This window comes from Lolium rigidum, chromosome 6, assembly GCF_022539505.1.
Source record: "Lolium rigidum isolate FL_2022 chromosome 6, APGP_CSIRO_Lrig_0.1, whole genome shotgun sequence".
NCBI classification, from domain to species: Eukaryota; Viridiplantae; Streptophyta; class Magnoliopsida; order Poales; family Poaceae; genus Lolium; species Lolium rigidum.
In genome coordinates, this window is record NC_061513.1 from 352,730,161 (window position 1) to 352,747,846 (window position 17,686).

The following is a 17,686-nucleotide window of genomic DNA, read 5'->3' on the forward strand; positions in this document are numbered from 1 at the left end:
AGAGCAAATTTTCAAACCAACAAAAACTTTTTAATTTGCATATAGTACCCTGCATAGGACTTGTGCATTTGAGTGATATGCCATGATGATTGTTATTACTTGTATTTGATATGCTCTAAAACCCTAATGTGATCATATTAAGATCACCAACCAAATAAATCAAAGAGGAAGAAAATCCAATATTGGAAAAACCCTAAAAACCCCAAACATATGCTCTATGGCATTTTTATAAACTTTGACCCAAGACCAATTTGGTTTTCTACATTAGTTGAATAATGTTACTAAACACTTATTACAACTTTTGGAATCAAAGAATCACAATTCAAGTGAAATTCAAACACAAATCTAGCTCACATATGATAATGGTCAAAATTGACAATTATAGTCTGATCATCACTTTGAGCCTTTGCCATTCAATTTTCCCAAACCAAATCTTTCTAACTCTTTGCACAATTTCAAAGTCAACATCAAGGTGAACAACTTTGGTAAAGATCACCATGCCAAAATCATTCTTGATCAAGAGCTATGCTCATCCAAAGTCTTAACTTTTTAACATATGCAACATTCTCCACTTAGCCATTTTTGCCAATTCTTGAATTCTACATTTCCACCACCACCTCTATTCATCTCTGGTCAAATACAACTTATCTAAGTACACACATTTCAAAAAGATTCACCTTTTGAATTATTTCAAATTTGGATATTTTTGCAAATTACAAAATCGGGCACTATTTGCAACTATTGCAAATAGTGATCTACACAACCTAATCTACTCCAAATCTAATCTACATTGTCCCCTGGTCCCCTTAAACCAAATCAATGCCAAATAGCATTCTAGGGAGAGAGAGAGCAAGCTAGGGCATGGCCATGCCGGCCATGCCACACACGTCGAGCTCCCCCTCCCTTTTCTTCTTCCCTAGCCATGGCCACAGTGCCAGAACGCACCAGCACACCACCCTAGCGCCGCCTACACTCGCCATGGTCGAAGGAGCAGCGACCACACGCCGGACGACGCGCGCCGGCCACACGCCACGGACGCCGCTCGCGTCGCGCCAGCACGTGCATGGGAGCACACTGGCCACGCGCCGCGCCGCCACCTCGCTCACGCCCTGGCCCCGCTCGCAACGCGTTGAGCATCCACTCGCCACCTGGAAGCCGCCAGACAACACCTCGACCAGACCCTGGACCGCCGCCGCCGTGGACGGGGAAGAAGATCCCGCAAACGCCGCCGCCAGACATGGAAGCAACGCGAGCTATTCCGACGCTCCCCGACCAAGCTGTCGCTGCCAGTAGCATCTCCTGGACCCGTAGAGCATCGCCATGACCTCGCCTAGCTCGACCAGCCACCGGAATCGCCGCGCCATGGACGACCGCCACCCTGCCCCGCAGCACCCATGCGCTGCTATAAAAGGAGAGCTCCCCTTGCTGATCCAAGCACACCACGAGACTCCCCACCTCTCACTGCTTCTCAACCACCACTCCACCCATCGAATCCTCGCCGAAGCAAGCTCAATCGCAAGATCGCCGCCGAGGAAGCCTGCAGCAATCGCCGGCGAACCAGACCACCTCAGGCGACGCCACCGGTACCTGGAGCTCCGCCATCGTCCACATCTACTCCAAGCATACTGCCATACCTCGCTGGAGCACTAGTTAGCCCGCCGACCCACTACTGCCGCCGCCGCATCGTCGGGTTCTCGTCGGAGACGACGATGAACCACGGCCGTAGATCCTCGATCTAATCCAACGCTCCAGACTCCCCCATACTGTTTCGGGTTTAAACACCCACTGACGGGTGGCCCCCGCTGTCAGGCAGCCCGCGCGGCACTGGACCGTGGCTGGGCTGGCCTTGGGCCTGTTTAAATGATTTGGCCCCGTAGTTTTTCCCGCCGGCCTTTTTAATTCAAACTCGATTTAATTAATTCCAAATGATTTTGAATACTGCCTCCACTTTGAAATTCAATAGATTCAAATTAGCTAAACCAAATTTGATGAACTTTATATGGTTGGAAACTATTGAAATTATCTACAACATGCCACTGGTCCCATGACCAGATTCTTCGTAGAATTAAATTGATAAAAATAACAAGGCAGGGACATTTCCCTATTCAAATAATTCTTAAAAATCAACCAAAATAGATATTAAGTTAATTCCAACTCTAATAGCTCACATTTGACTTACACTAATTGTCTATGCAATAAAATGGTGTGGTCACTTTGCATGATCATGCCATAGTTTAATTAATGGATAATTTGACTAGTTTAACTAGTTGATATTGTCCAAAACTATTAAAGTAAATTATGTGGAGTCTTATACTTCATTTAAACTTGTCTCACATGAATTCATGGGATGTTTGTACCTCTGGTCCAAACTCTCTTATATGAATTGCTTGAGATTTAAATCATATGTAGTGATATTAAATGGTATGAGGTGATCTACCTCAATTAAATCATTTTCTCAAAAGATGATGATGAACATTTGACTTAGGTCAATATGAGTTCATATATGATTGTTTGGGAAATTAAATCTTAAGAAGATTTCAATGAGAGGAAATTATTTCTCAAGAACCCTATGGAAACTATCATTTACATATTAATACAAAGAAGTGAATGCTATTTAAACAACACAACCCATGCACCCTAAGTAGATTATTTGTGTGCATAGAATAGTTGGTGTGTTTATATGTGATATGTGGAATAGCCATTGAATTAGTGAGTAATTATACTCGTATTCAAATTTAGACGGTAGCACCGGAGAGTACGCCGAAGAAGAAGGTTGCTACCAAGAGGAGGAGGAGGAACAGTTTGAGAACTACCAAGGCAAGCTAATATTCTTGCAAAGTGCAAAGCCCCTTGGGGCAAGGTACCATGACTCTTACCTTTCCTTACATAAGCCTATCCCAAGTTTTTACTTTACAAGCTTCTACTTGTTTTCTCAATAAGTTACTTTAATAGTTAACTTTGGTCAAAGTACAAGTTGGTTACTAGAGTAGTGAAGTAGTTTCCATCAAGCAAAGCAAGATAGCACCCCTCACGGATTAGAGCTAGTGCTAATGAATTAAAACTTGACTACTCTAGATGGGAACAATGTGAATTTGAAATGAAATTGAAACCTTGGAATGATGATGCATTCCATTGAATGATTTTTGAAGGTGAATATGAACAAGAGAAGATGGTGATTTTTGATAAAAAATGATGTTGGTTTGAATGCGATACCTTTCCAATTATCAAGTACCCCCAAAATACCTGATTATGGGTAGGGCTTAACTGGAAGTTTATGCATCTTAGTATGGGTGCCCTCTGAACACACGTCATAGGGGTTACGCTTGAGGCTGCCTCCGTTGTTGAGTAATGATGTGAAATTGAGGTGAATTGTACGGCCAAGCCCTGTGCGGTTCCCAGTGTTGACAGATTGGTCTTCACTGGGAGGCCAAGCTCATGGGGAGAGGTGCTCATACTAGGATTTGTAAGTGAAAGGTTATGGTTGATGATCTGCGTCATCGTGTTACGATGATTCGGGGTAATCCCGACGGATGAAATCAAATGTTGTGGCACAAGTGTGCAACCTCTGTAGAGTGTAAACCTATTCGAATAGCCGTGTCCACGGTTACGGACGGTTGGAAAGGCCATACAGTTTCCGATGTCATATCTTTGAAAATGATGTTGAAAGATGTTGGTGAAATGACTTGTGGTGAATTGAAATTAAATCGCCACATGAATGGTGGGAATGACACTAATGTTCCCACTTGAGTTAGTTAGCACTTGAATAAGTTTTTCTCAAACTTTGTGAACTAAAACTAGCTTTATGCAAATAAACTAGAGCTTAGCAAACCATACTAGAATGTCTAGCACTTACATTAGTATTAGTTTGCGAGTACTTGAAGTACTCATGGCTTTGTCCCTGGCTATTCAAATGGCCAGAGTATGAAGATGAACAAGGAGATGACCAACAGGACGCCTACGACAACTAAGCGCCTTCCGACGTCAAGCGTTGGCCTGTGGACTAGAGAGTCCTTGTATCTTACGCTTCCGCTATGTCGAACTATGAACTTGTGTTTGTTCGTTGATCGATAGATCAACTATTCGTGTAATATGGATCATGTGATTCCAAAATTGTAAGACGTATGGTTTGTAATGAATGATGACTGTGATACTTAACTATTATGCCTCGCAACAACAATATTCCTGGGATTGCGATGTATGACATAATAGGCATCCGGACTTAAAAATCCGGGTGTTGACAAGTTGGTATCAGAGCCATTGTTTGACCTTAGAAGACCTTAGTTAGGATGGGCGTTCTGAAAAACTTAACTTTGAAATCAAATGAAAGGAAATATTTGTGAAAATTTACTACACTCTTGTCTTGAGACTTTGCCAAAATTTGATGAATCATGTTCTATCTTATTTGAATCAACTTAAAATTTTGCCACACTTTGCCCTCTCTAACTTACTCATCCAATTACCTTTCAGATGGAGCCGAATGAACCCATCAACACCAAGTTTTATCAGCTTGGGAACGGAGGGAGCTTGATCTTCGAGCATGACCTCAACGCCGTCTCTGACTTCCTTGGGCGCCCACACCCTGAGTTCCACGGGGTTCAGCTGGACGACACGCCCGGAGGAGAGTTGCAGTGGGTGATCACTGCCGACTTGAGGGGCAAGATGGAGCCTCCCACCTCGGAGAGGATCCTCTTCTCCTTCCGCGAAAGCAACTGGCTCGACGGACTCGCACGTGGCCTTCAGGAGGCACTTGCGCACCTCTGTGGACAGAACGTGGTGTGCATCCTTGCGTCTCTCTACGCACACCTTGTGAGGCGTGATGCTGCGGGAGTGCCCATGGATCTGCACCCGCACCCGGAGTTGAGGCACCATGCTGAGCACCTGGATTTCATGCTCTACCAGACTCAGAAGGACCTCGACGCCACTCGCGCTTACGCGAACCAGACCCATGCTCACATCACCGAGCAGGGTGAGGCGATCAAGCTACTCAACAACGACCGCAAGAGCCTTCGCCGGCAGCGTGCCAAGAAGGACGCTACGATTCGGCGCCTTCGCGCCAAGATAGCATCACTCGAGGCCACCTGTCAAGGCCGAGGAGGATCGGATCGTCGGTCTGGAGGATGACGATGGAGGCATCGACATTCGGGGAGGAGACGCCTTCTGAGCGACGACAACGACTTTGAGGAGGACGAGAACACCGAGGAGGAGGACTACGAGTTCCTGGAGGCAGGACCCGACGACTACGTCCTGATCGATGTCGAGGATGAGGAGTAGTTGCACTAGTCTCACTTATAGTAGGTGTGACTTGTATCCCGTCCCTTGTATCGTAGCAAGAGAATGGTTCTTAAAACCATTGAAGTATGTGTGTTAGTTTGTACCATGTGTTGCATGAATGAATGAATGTTATGTTTGTCATGAAAAGATTACAAGTTTTCAAATGTTTTTCAAACTTAACCAAAATGAACCATAGAATGTTCCCTCTTATCTCATGATCTTCTATATCTTCAGATGGCCCCTCCAAATCGCACCAACGACGTGATGCTGCAACTGCTGCAAACCATGCTTGCCGACAGAGAAACAGAAAGAGCCGAACGCCAAGCCAACCTCATCGCCTTGCAGAACATCGCCAACCAAGACCATGGAAATCATGACCACCCCGGATCCAAACTCAAGAACTTCCAAAACACCTACCCTCCGGTGTTTAGCAAGACCGAGGAATCCCTCGACGCCGATGATTGGCTCCAGACTATGGAGAACAATCTAGAGGTAGCCGGAGTAGAAGCCAACGAGAAAGTTCTGTTCGCCACCCACTATCTCGCTGGACCAGCCCGCGCTTGGTGGACAAGCACCCGTGCCATGAACGGAGGTCAATTCATGACTTGGGAGGATTTCAAACTCAAGTTCAGCAAGTACCATGTACCCCCGGGTCTTATCAAGAAGATGAGGGATGAGTTCCGTGAACTGAAACAAGGTCGCATGACGGTGGTGGAATACCGCGACAAGTTCCTCACCTTGTCGAGGTATGCCCCTGATGAGACCGACACCGTTAAGAAGAGGAAGGAGAGATTCCTGAACGGACTGCATGATGAGATGCAGACTGTCCTCGTCAACATCCCCTTCGCCGACCTCGAAGCCCTTGTTGACTCCGCCATCCAGATGGAGGACAAGTTAAACCAAGCCAATGAGAACCGCAAGCGCCGCATGGCGAATCAAAGTGGATCAAGCCACCCCCAAAAGTATCGCCCTAGCTCAAGTGGAGGTTTCACTCCGAGAAACAATAAGCCACCGATGCAGAACTCGCGCCCCGGTTATCAGAATCGGAGTGGAGGAAACTCCAAGCCAGAAGGCTACAACAACAACAACTACAACAACTACAATCGCGCTCCACCCCGAGCCCCTAACAACAACAACAACAACAACACCAACACCGCTCCCAGAACCGGAAGCAATGCCGTCCCCGTCGCGAACAAGCAGGACAAGACCACCATTACTTGCTACGAGTGTGGTGTAGTGGGGCACTACTCCAACGAGTGTCCCAAGCGTCTTGCCAAGCTCGCCGGCAACACCGCTGCACCTGCTCAGCAGCAACGCCGTGTCTCCGCCGGCAAGAAGTTCGCCCCCAACAACCCCAATAACCGCAACGGCCGCCTGATACGTCCAATTTGCATCACTATTTTATATCATAATTTGTTGTTATTCATTGATATATTTCATATTGGGACACAATACTTATGTTATTTCATCTATTTTGTATGTTTCATGATTATTTGGGGATCGAGCACCGGAGCCGGGATTACTCTGGAAAAAGCACCTTCGGGATGCAATATTTCGGAAGATCAAGCTGTGGAAGGAAGTTTTACCAAAAATCCTATTTTTCCGGATGACGGAGGAAGCCGGAAGGGGAGCCAGCTGGACCCGGGGTGGGCCCACACCATAGGGTGGCGCGGCCCATGGCCCGGCCGCGCCACCATGTGGTGTGGAGCCCCCTCGGCCTCTTTCGCCTCCTTTTCTTCGCGAAACCCTTCGTCCCGAAGACCTAAGCCACGAGAGGAATCCTCACGAAGGGTTACGGCCGCCTCGCGGGGCGGAGAACACCAGAGAGAAAAGAGCTCTCCGGCGGGCGAGGAATCCGCCGGGGAAATTCCCTCCCGTAGAGGAAATCGACGCCATCGTCACCGCCATCGAGCTGGACATCATCTCCATCACCATCATCATCATCTCCACCATCATCACCACCATCTCCACCGCTGGACATCGTCACCGCTGTAGCAATTTGGGTTTGATCTTGATTGTTTGATAGGGGAAACTCTCCCGATACTGATTTCTACTTGTTGTTGATGCTATTGAGTGAAACCATTGAACCAAGGTTTATGTTCAGATTGTTATTCATCATCATATCACCTCTGATCATGTTCCATATGATGTCTCGTGAGTAGTTCGTTTAGTTCTTGAGGACATGGGTGAAGTCTAATTGTTAGTAGTGAACTATGGTTGAGTAATATTCAATGTTATGATATTTAAGTTGTGGTGTTATTCTTCTAGTGGTGTCGTGTGAACGTCGACTACACGACACTTCACCATTTATGGGCCTAGGGGAATGCATCTTGTACTCGTTTGCCAATTGCGGGGTTGCCGGAGTGACGAGAAACCTAAACCCCGTTGGTATATCGATGCGGGAGGGATCGCGAGATCTCGAGTTTAAGGCTGTGGTTAGATTTATCTTAATTACTTTCTTGTAGTTGCGGATGCTTGCAAGGGGTATAATCACAAGTATGTATTAGTCCTAGGAAGGGCGGTACATTAGCACGAGTTCACCCACACAACACTTATCAAAACAATGAAGATTAATCAAGCTGTATGTAGCGAAAGCACTAGACTAAAATCCCGTGTGTCCTCGAGAACGTTTGGTCATTATAAGTAAACAAACCGGCTTTTCCTTTGTGCTAAAAAGGATTGGGCCACTCGCTGCAATTATTTCTCTCGCATTTTACTTACTCGTACTTTATTCATCTGTTACATCAAAACCCCCTGAATACTTGTCTGTGAGCATTTACAGTGAAACCTTCATCGAAACTGCTTGTCAACACCTTCTGCTCCTCGTTGGGATCGACATTCTTACTTATCGAAGATACTACGATACACCCCCTATACTTGTGGGTCATCACCGCCTCTACCACATGAACGCCGAAGAAGCCCAGGAAGCACCAGATGTGGTACTGGGTATGTTTTCTGTCAACCACATCCCTGCCAGAGTGTTGTTTGATTCCGGAGCATCTCATTCTTTTGTCACCGAAGACTTTGCATCAACAAGTAAAATTCAACCCCTCAGTTTGAAGCATGTTATGATAGTTTAAATCCCCGGATCAACCACCAAAGCCAGAAAATTTTGCAAAAATGTACCCATCACAATACATGAGGTAGAATTCTATGCCAATCTCATCATTCTGGGAACCAAAGGTTTGGAAGTCGTACTAGGAATGGACTGGATGTCAAAACACCATGGTTTGATAGACTGTGCCAAGAAAGCCATCACCATGACTAGCGACACCAGGTATCCTAGTAGAGCATGTCTCCGAAAAACTACCCAGAAAAATTCACTTGTAACCAAAGTGTAGCCAAGCCAACTTTGGATCAAATCGAGGTCGTCTGTCGATACCACGATGTGTTTCCGGATGATCTACCCGGTATGCCCCGGATCGGGATATCGAGTTTATCATCGAGTTAATTCCCGGAACTGGACCCATAGCCCAGAGAGCCTACAGCATGAACGCAACAGAGCTTGTGGAGCTGAAGAAGCAGATAGAGGATATGTTGGCCAAAGGTCTGATTAGACCGAGTGCATCCCCCTGGAGATCCCCCGTCTTGTTGGTGGACAAGAAGGATGGTGCAAATCGTTTACGTACGGACTATCGAAAGCTTAACGATGTCACCATCAAAAACAAATACCCCCTACCCAAGATAGAAGACTTGTTTGATCAACTCACCGGAGCCAAAGTTTTCTCCAAGATCGACCTTAGAACGGGATATCATCAACTGAAGATCCGAGCCACCGACATTCCAAAAACTGCCTTTAGCACTAGATATGGGTTGTATGAGTACAACGTCATGTCGTTTGGACTGACCAATGCCCCCGCTTACTTCATGAATCTCATGAATAAGATCTTCATGAACTTTTTGGACAAGTTTGTCGTTGTCTTCATCGACGACATTCTCGTATACTCCAAGTCCGAAGAGGAACATGAACAGCATTTTGAGACTGTCCTAGAAACCCTTAGACAACACAAGTTGTATGCCAAGTTCAGTAAGTGTGAGTTCTGGCTGAAGGAAGTAGGATTCCTGGGACACATCCTGTCTGCAGGAGGAATTGCCGTAGATCCCGCAAAAATAAAAACTGTTATGGAATGGAAAGCCCCCACCACCCAAACCGAGGTCCGCGCTTTTCTTGGATTAGCCGGATATTACCGCAGATTTGTAGAAGGTTTTTCGAGCATCGCTCGACCAATGACCCAACTGCTGAAGAAGGAACGGAAGTTCGAGTGGACTGATAAGTGTGAAGAGAGCTTTCAACAGCTCAAGAGTAGACTGACAACCGCCCCAATTCTGATCATGCCAGATATCGCAAAGCCCTTTGACGTATATTGCGACGCCTCCAAGGCCCGGACTTGGATGCGTGCTTATGCAAGAAGGCAAGGTTGTATCCTACCTTTCAAGACAGCTCAAGCAACATGAACAGAACTACCCAACCCATGACCTCGAGCTTGCAGCCGTGGTCTTAGCCTTGAAAGTTTGGCGTCATTACCTCATGGGTAATCGATGCGAGATCTACTCCGACCACAAAATCCTGAAATACATATTCACCCAGAAAGAGCTAAACATGAGACAACGCCGATGGATCGAATTAATCAAGGATTACGACATGGAGATTCACTACCACCCCGGCAAGGCCAATGTGGTAGCGGATGCTTTGAGTAGAGCTGCCGTGTCGGTTGAACTCCATGCTCGCAACCGAACAACCCGGCTTGCATCAAGAGTTTGAACGAGTTCGGACTTGAACTTGTTAGCGAAGGATTCCTAGCCAGCATAGAGCCGCAACCCACCTTGGTTAGTCGAGATCAAGGAAGCCCGAGAAGGACAACGCTAGCATCGACGGAATCAAGAAACGAGATAGCCGCAGGAAAAGCCCCCGGATTCACCGTAGACGAAGCCGGAGTTCTTTGGTACAAAGAACGTCTCTGCGTACCATCGGACTCTGACTTGAAACAAGTCATCCTGCAAGAAGCCCACGACACCCTTTACTCAATCCACCCCGGAGGTACCAAGATGTACCAAGACCTGAAAGAACAATTCTGGTGGCACGGAATGAAGAGAGAAATCGGCAGCTACATCGCCAAGTGTGACATCTGTCAGAGAGTCAAGGCAGAACATCAACGACCCGCCGGACTGTTACAGCCACTCCAGATTCCGGAATGGAAATGGGACTCCGTAGGAATGGACTTTATCACCGGACTGCCCAAATCCAGCAAAGGCAATGATTCCATATGGGTAGTTGTCGATAGGTTGACCAAAGTCGCCCATTTCATCGCTGTCAAAACCACTTATCAAGGCCCAAAGTTAGCTGAACTATACATCTCCAGAATAGTCGCCTTGCACGGAACCCCCAAATCGATAGTGTCAGATAGAGGATCACGAGTTCACCTCAAGGTTACGCGAGAAAGTGCACGAAGGACTAGGAACGCGTCCGAATTTCAGCACCGCCTATCACCCTCGGACCGACGGACAGAGCGAGAGAGTACAACGAGATACTAGAAGACATGCTTAGAGCATGCGTCTTGGAATACGGATCCAAGTGGGAAGACGCCTACCTTACGCAGAATTCTCTTACAACAATAGCTACCAAGCCGGCCTACGGATGGCCCCCTTTGAAGCCTTGTACGGAAGGAAATGCCGTACCCCCTGAACTGGTCGGAAGTCGGAGAAAGCCAAGTTTTTGGCCCAGATGTTCTTCGTGAAGCCAAAGAGAAAGTACACAAGATCCGAGAGTACCTCAAGACGGCGCAGTCCAGACAGAAGAGCTACGCCGACAAGAGATGTCCGGAGATGACCTTCGAGATCGGAGACTTTGTCTATCTCAAGGTATCCCCCTTGAAAGGAATGCAAAGGTTTCAACTGAAAGGAAAGCTGGCACCCCGCTATGTTGGATCTTTCAAAGTCCTCAGCCGCCGAGGCGAAGTATCTTATCAACTGGAGTTGCTTGAAGAGATGTCGGCTGTGCACGATGTGTTTCACATCTCACTCCTCCGGAAGTGCCTGGAAGTCCCGGAGAAGACCGAAGTGTTCAAGAACATCGATCACCGATCGGTAGATATCAACAAGGATCTAACTTACCGCGAAGTGCCGATTCACATCCTGGAAGAAGCTTACCGAACCACCCGCACCCGAAGCATCAAGTTTCTGAAGATCCAATGGAGCAATCATACCGAGGATGAAGCCACATGGGAACGGGAAGACTTCATGAAGAAGGAGTACCCAGATCTCTTTAGTACCTAACTTTCTTTTCGATCTAGGGACGAGATCTTTTGTAAGGGGGAAGGGTTTGTAACACCCCAAATTTCAATAAAAAGAAAGTTAGAGAATTCCGGAGAGCAAATTTTCAAACCAACAAAAACTTTTTAATTTGCATATAGTACCCTGCATAGGACTTGTGCATTTGAGTGATATGCCATGATGATTGTTATTACTTGTATTTGATATGCTCTAAAACCCTAATGTGATCATATTAAGATCACCAACCAAATAAATCAAAGAGGAAGAAAATCCAATATTGGAAAAACCCTAAAAACCCCAAACATATGCTCTATGGCATTTTGATAAACTTTGACCCAAGACCAATTTGGTTTTCTACATTAGTTGAATAATGTTACTAAACACTTATTACAACTTTTGGAATCAAAGAATCACAATTCAAGTGAAATTCAAACACAAATCTAGCTCACATATGATAATGGTCAAAATTGACAATTATAGTCTGATCATCACTTTGAGCCTTTGCCATTCAATTTTCCCAAACCAAATCTTGCTAACTCTTTGCACCATTTCAAAGTCAACATTAAGGTGAACAACTTTGGTAAAGATCACTATGCCAAAATCATTCTTGATCAAGAGCTATGCTCATCCAAAGTCTTAACTTTTGAACATATGCAACATTCTCCACTTAGCCATTTTTGCCAATTCTTGAATTCTACATTTCCACCACCACCTCTATTCATCTCTTGTCAAATACAACTTATCTAAGTACACACATTTCAAAAAGATTCACCTTTTGAATTATTTCAAATTTGGATATTTTTGCAAATTACAAAATCGGGCACTATTTGCAACTATTGCAAATAGTGATCTACACAACCTAATCTACTCCAAATCTAATCTACATTGTCCCCTGGTCCCCTTAAACCAAATCAATGCCAAATAGCATGCTAGGGAGAGAGAGAGCAAGTTAGGGCATGGCCATGCCGGCCATGCCACACACGTCGAGCTCCCCCTCCCTTTTCTTCTTCCCTAGCCATGGCCATAGTGCCAGAACGCACCAGCACACCACCCTAGCGCCGCCTACACTCGCCATGGTCGAAGGAGCAGCGACCACACGCCGGACGACGCGCGCCAGCACACGCCCTGGACGCCGCTCGCGTCGCGCCAGCACGTGCATGGGAGCACACTGGCCACGCGCCGCGCCGCCACCTCGCTCACGCCCTGGCCCCGCTCGCAACGCGTTGAGCATCCACTCGCCACCTGGAAGCCGCCAGACAACACCTCGACCAGACCCTGGACCGCCGCCGCCGTGGACGGGGAAGAAGATCCCGCGAACGCCGCCGCCAGACATGGAAGCAACGCGAGCTATTCCGACGCTCCCCGACCAAGCTGTCGCTGCCAGTAGCATCGCCTGGACCCGTAGAGCATCGCCATGACCTCGCCTAGCTCGACCAGCCACCGGAATCGCCGCGCCATGGTTGACCGCCACCCTGCCCCGCAGCACCCATGCGCTGCTATAAAAGGAGAGCTCCCCTTGCTGATCCAAGCACACCACCAGACTCCCCACCTCTCACTGCTTCTCAACCACCACTCCACCCATCGAATCCTCGCCGGAGCAAGCTCAATCGCAAGATCGCCGCCGCGGAAGCCTGCAGGAATCGCCAGCGAACCAGACCACCTCAGGCGACGCCACCGGTACCTGGAGCTCCGCCGTCGTCCACATCTACTCCAAGCATACTGCCATACCTCGCTGGAGCACTAGTTAGCCCGCCGACCCCCTACTGCCGCCGCCGCATCGTCGGGTTCTCGTCGGAGACGACGATGAACCACGGCCGTAGATCCTCGATCTAATCCAACGCCCCAGACTCGCCCATACCGTTTCGGGTTTAAACACCCACTGACGGGTGGCCCCCGCTGTCAGGCAGCCCACGCGGCACTGGACCGTGGCTGGGCTGGCCTTGGGCCTGTTTAAATGATTTGGCCCCGTAGTTTTTCCCGCCGGCCTTTTTAATTCAAACTCGATTTAATTAACTAGTCATTAACCCATGCACCTGCATGGGCTTGCAATTTTATTACTTCTTCCATGCAAAATTTTGTACGTATTAGGAATAACACAAAAATTTAATTATTTTAGAGGATTATTAGTAGACATGTATCTAATCGTTTTCTTTCTTTTTGGCATGGACCGTAGGAGCTATATTCCTTTGGTATAATTTTTTATCGGATTTCATGAATTATAATTACGATTTTTTAATCGGCAATTTTTGACAACATTAAATTTACTATAGTTGCATGCGACACAGATTTTAATAGAGAAAAAATTGATTCGTTCTTTTATCTACTTCATTGAGCAGAACATGGTTATTAAACTTCCTTTCTCTACAGGTTTCATGTACACAATTAATATAATTTCTTACAATATTACTTATCAAATTATGTGATATTACAATCAACAATAAACGAATTCTCTACAAAAACTATAGTTATTACTGAAAAATTCATGATTTATTTAGTCTAATTTTACAGTCACATGAAAAATTACAAAAAAAATGCAAGATTGGTCCTTGGGTACATTTTTTTTGAAACTCGAAGCCTTTCATTACCCATCGCTTGCATGCAAGCTAAATTTAACACATTTTGTGCATATAGGAGTACAACACAAATATGCATGTATATTTAATTATGTCATATGCAAGTAATCGCACTCTCCATTCCCCGAAGAAATAATATGTAATGCACCCATCATCTAACCATGCATCGTGCGGAAGTAGTTAGTTAAAGGAAAATATGACATAATTATTACTTCGCATCTGTATAAATCAGATGTAGTCGACAACAATGTCCAGAGACATAGAAGAAGCTTGTCGAGCCAACTCGATCTCCCTTCCCTCGTAGAATCCTGGTGTTAGGGTGCATGTTGTCATTGCGGCACACCCACCATCATCCCATCATACTGACTGTTCTTTTGTCTTGCGATTAGTTTTATAGAAGCACGCAGACTCAAAGTTATACCAATGGATGGCTAGTTAGAATAAACAAATTATTTGGATTTTTATTGCCTGCCAATGCAGGTATCGATCAAAGCTTTCGGCAATCGGCATGGCATGCACCACGATCAGTTATTTTCCTAGAACCTTCTCTTTTTATAACAGAAAATGTACGCGACCAAGCTTCTCTAAGGACTACTCGTCAGGAGTAGTAACAAATCATAGTTCTATGAGCCGGTTACATGGACTTGTACGATTAGTTATATTCAAGAAGTCATTTTTAAAGGAGGCTATGCAATGAGCTTATTACGGATCACCCGTTTGTTACAAAAGAAAAAAAAAACATTTGGATTCCTCATTAGAGGAGTAAACTACACGGAGTCTTAGAATCAGCTGATGCACATGAACCCGTATATGACTTAAACTGTGTCTAGCATATGACTTAAACTGTGTCTAGCCTTGTACGTGCCAGATATATCAATTTATCTCCATATTTGACACATTATAAATAACAGAAAACAAATCCAACGTGTCAAGGTGACTTTTACGTTACATTAAAATCACGACTCTCTTGACCAATCTAAGCCATAAATTTTAGATCTAACTGTCTTAATTATTCTAATTATGTGGATTAACGTGGTGCCTCCTATGGTGCCTCCAATTAGTAAATATAAGATTCCAAATGATTTTGAATACTGCCTCCACTTTGAAATTCAATAGATTCAAATTGGCTAAACCAAATTTGATGAACTCTATATGGTTGGAAAGCTATTGAAATTATCTACAACATGCCACTGGTCCCATGACCAGATTCTTCGTAGAATTAAATTGATAAAAATAACAAGGCAGGGACATTTCCCTATTCAAATAATTCTTAAAAATCAACCAAAATAGATATTAAGTTAATTCCAACTCTAATAGCTCACATTTGACTTACACTAATTGTCTATGCAATAAAATGGTGTGGTCACTTTGCATGATCATGCCATAGTTTAATTAATGGATAATTTGACTAGTTTAACTAGTTGATATTGTCCAAAACTATTAAAGTAAATTATGTGGAGTCTTATACTTCATTTAAACTTGTCTCACATGAATTCATGGGATGTTTGTACCTCTGGTCCAAACTATCTTATATGAATTGCTTGAGATTTAAATCATATGTAGTGATATTAAATGGTATGAGGTGATCTACCTCAATTAAATCATTTTCTCAAAAGATGATGATGAACATTTGACTTAGGTCAATATGAGTTCATATATGATTGTTTGGGAAATTAAATCTTAAGAAGATTTCAATGAGAGGAAATTATTTCTCAAGAACCCTATGGAAACTATCATTTACATATTAATACAAAGAAGTGAATGCTATTTAAACAACACAACCCATGCACCCTAAGTAGATTATTTGTGTGCATAGAATAGTTGGTGTGTTTATATGTGATATGTGGAATAGCCATGGAATTAGTGAGTAATTATACTCGTATTCAAATTTAGACGGTAGCACCGGAGAGTACGCCGAAGAAGAAGGTTGCTACCAAGAGGAGGAGGAGGAACAGTTTGAGAACTACCAAGGCAAGCTAATATTCTTGCAAAGTGCAAAGCCCCTTGAGGAAAGGCACCATGACTCTTACCTTTTCTTACATAAGCCTATCCCAAGTTTTTACTTTACAAGCTTCTACTTGTTTTCTCAATAAGTTACTTTTATAGTTAACTTTGGTCAAAGTACAAGTTGGTTACTAGAGTAGTGAAGTAGTTTCCATCAAGCAAAGCAAGATAGCACCCCTCACGGATTAGAGCTAGTGCTAATGAATTAAAACTTGACTACTCTAGATGGGAACAATGTGAATTTGAAATGAAATTGAAACCTTGGAATGATGATGCATTCCATTGAATGATTTTTGAAGGTGAATATGAACAAGAGAAGATGGTGATTTTTGATAAACAATGATGTTGGTTTGAATGCGATACTTTTCCAATTATCAAGTACCCCCACAATACCTGATTATGGGTAGGGCTTAACTGGAAGTTTATGCATCTTAGTATGGGTGCCCTCTGAACACACGTCATAGGGGTTACGCTTGAGGCTGCCTCCGTTGTTGAGTAATGATGTGAAATTGAGGTGAATTGTATGGCCAAGCCCTGTGCAGTTCCCAGGTTGACAGTTGGTCTTCACTGGGAGGCCAAGCTCATGGGGAGAGGTGCTCATACTAGGATTTGTAAGTGAAAGGTTATGGTTGATGATCCGCGTGCTCGTGTTACGATGATTCGGGGTAATCCCGACGGATGAAATCAAATGTTGTGGCACAAGTGTGCAACCTCTGCAGAGTGTAAACCTATTCTAATAGCCGCGTCCACGGTTACGGACGGTTGGAAAGGCCATACAGTTTCCGATGACATATCTTTGAAAATGATGTTGAAAGATGTTGGTGAAATGACTTGTGGTGAATTGAATTGAAATCACCACATGAATGGTGGGAATGACACTAATGTTCCCACTTGAGTTAGTTAGCACTTGAATAAGTTTTTCTCAAACTTTGTGAACTAAAACTAGCTTTATGCAAATAAACTAGAGCTTAGCAAACCATACTAGAATGTCTAGCACTTACATTAGTATTAGTTTGCGAGTACTTGAAGTACTCATTGCTTTGTCCCTGGCTATTCAAATGGCCAGAGTATGAAGATGAACAAGGAGATGACCAACAGGACGCCTATGACAACTAAGCGACTTCCGACGTCAAGCGTTGGCCTGTGGACTAGAGAGTCCTTGTATCTTACGCTTCCGCTATGTTGAACTATGAACTTGTGTTTGTTCGTTGATCGATAGATCAACTATTCGTGTAATATGGATCATGTGATTCCAAAATTGTAAGACTTATGGTTTGTAATGAATGATGACTGTGATACTTAACTATTATGCCTCACAACAACAATATTCCTGGGATTGCGATGTATGACATAATAGGCATCCGGACTTAAAAATCCGGGTGTTGACATTGCACTTGTTATATTACTTTACATTGACAATATCCATGAGATATACATGTGATAAGTTGAAAGCAACCGCTGAAACTTAATCTTCCTTTGTGTTGCTTCAACACCTTTACTTTGATTTATTGCTTTATGAGTTAACTCTTATGCAAGACTTATTAATGCTTGTCTTGAAAGTACTATTC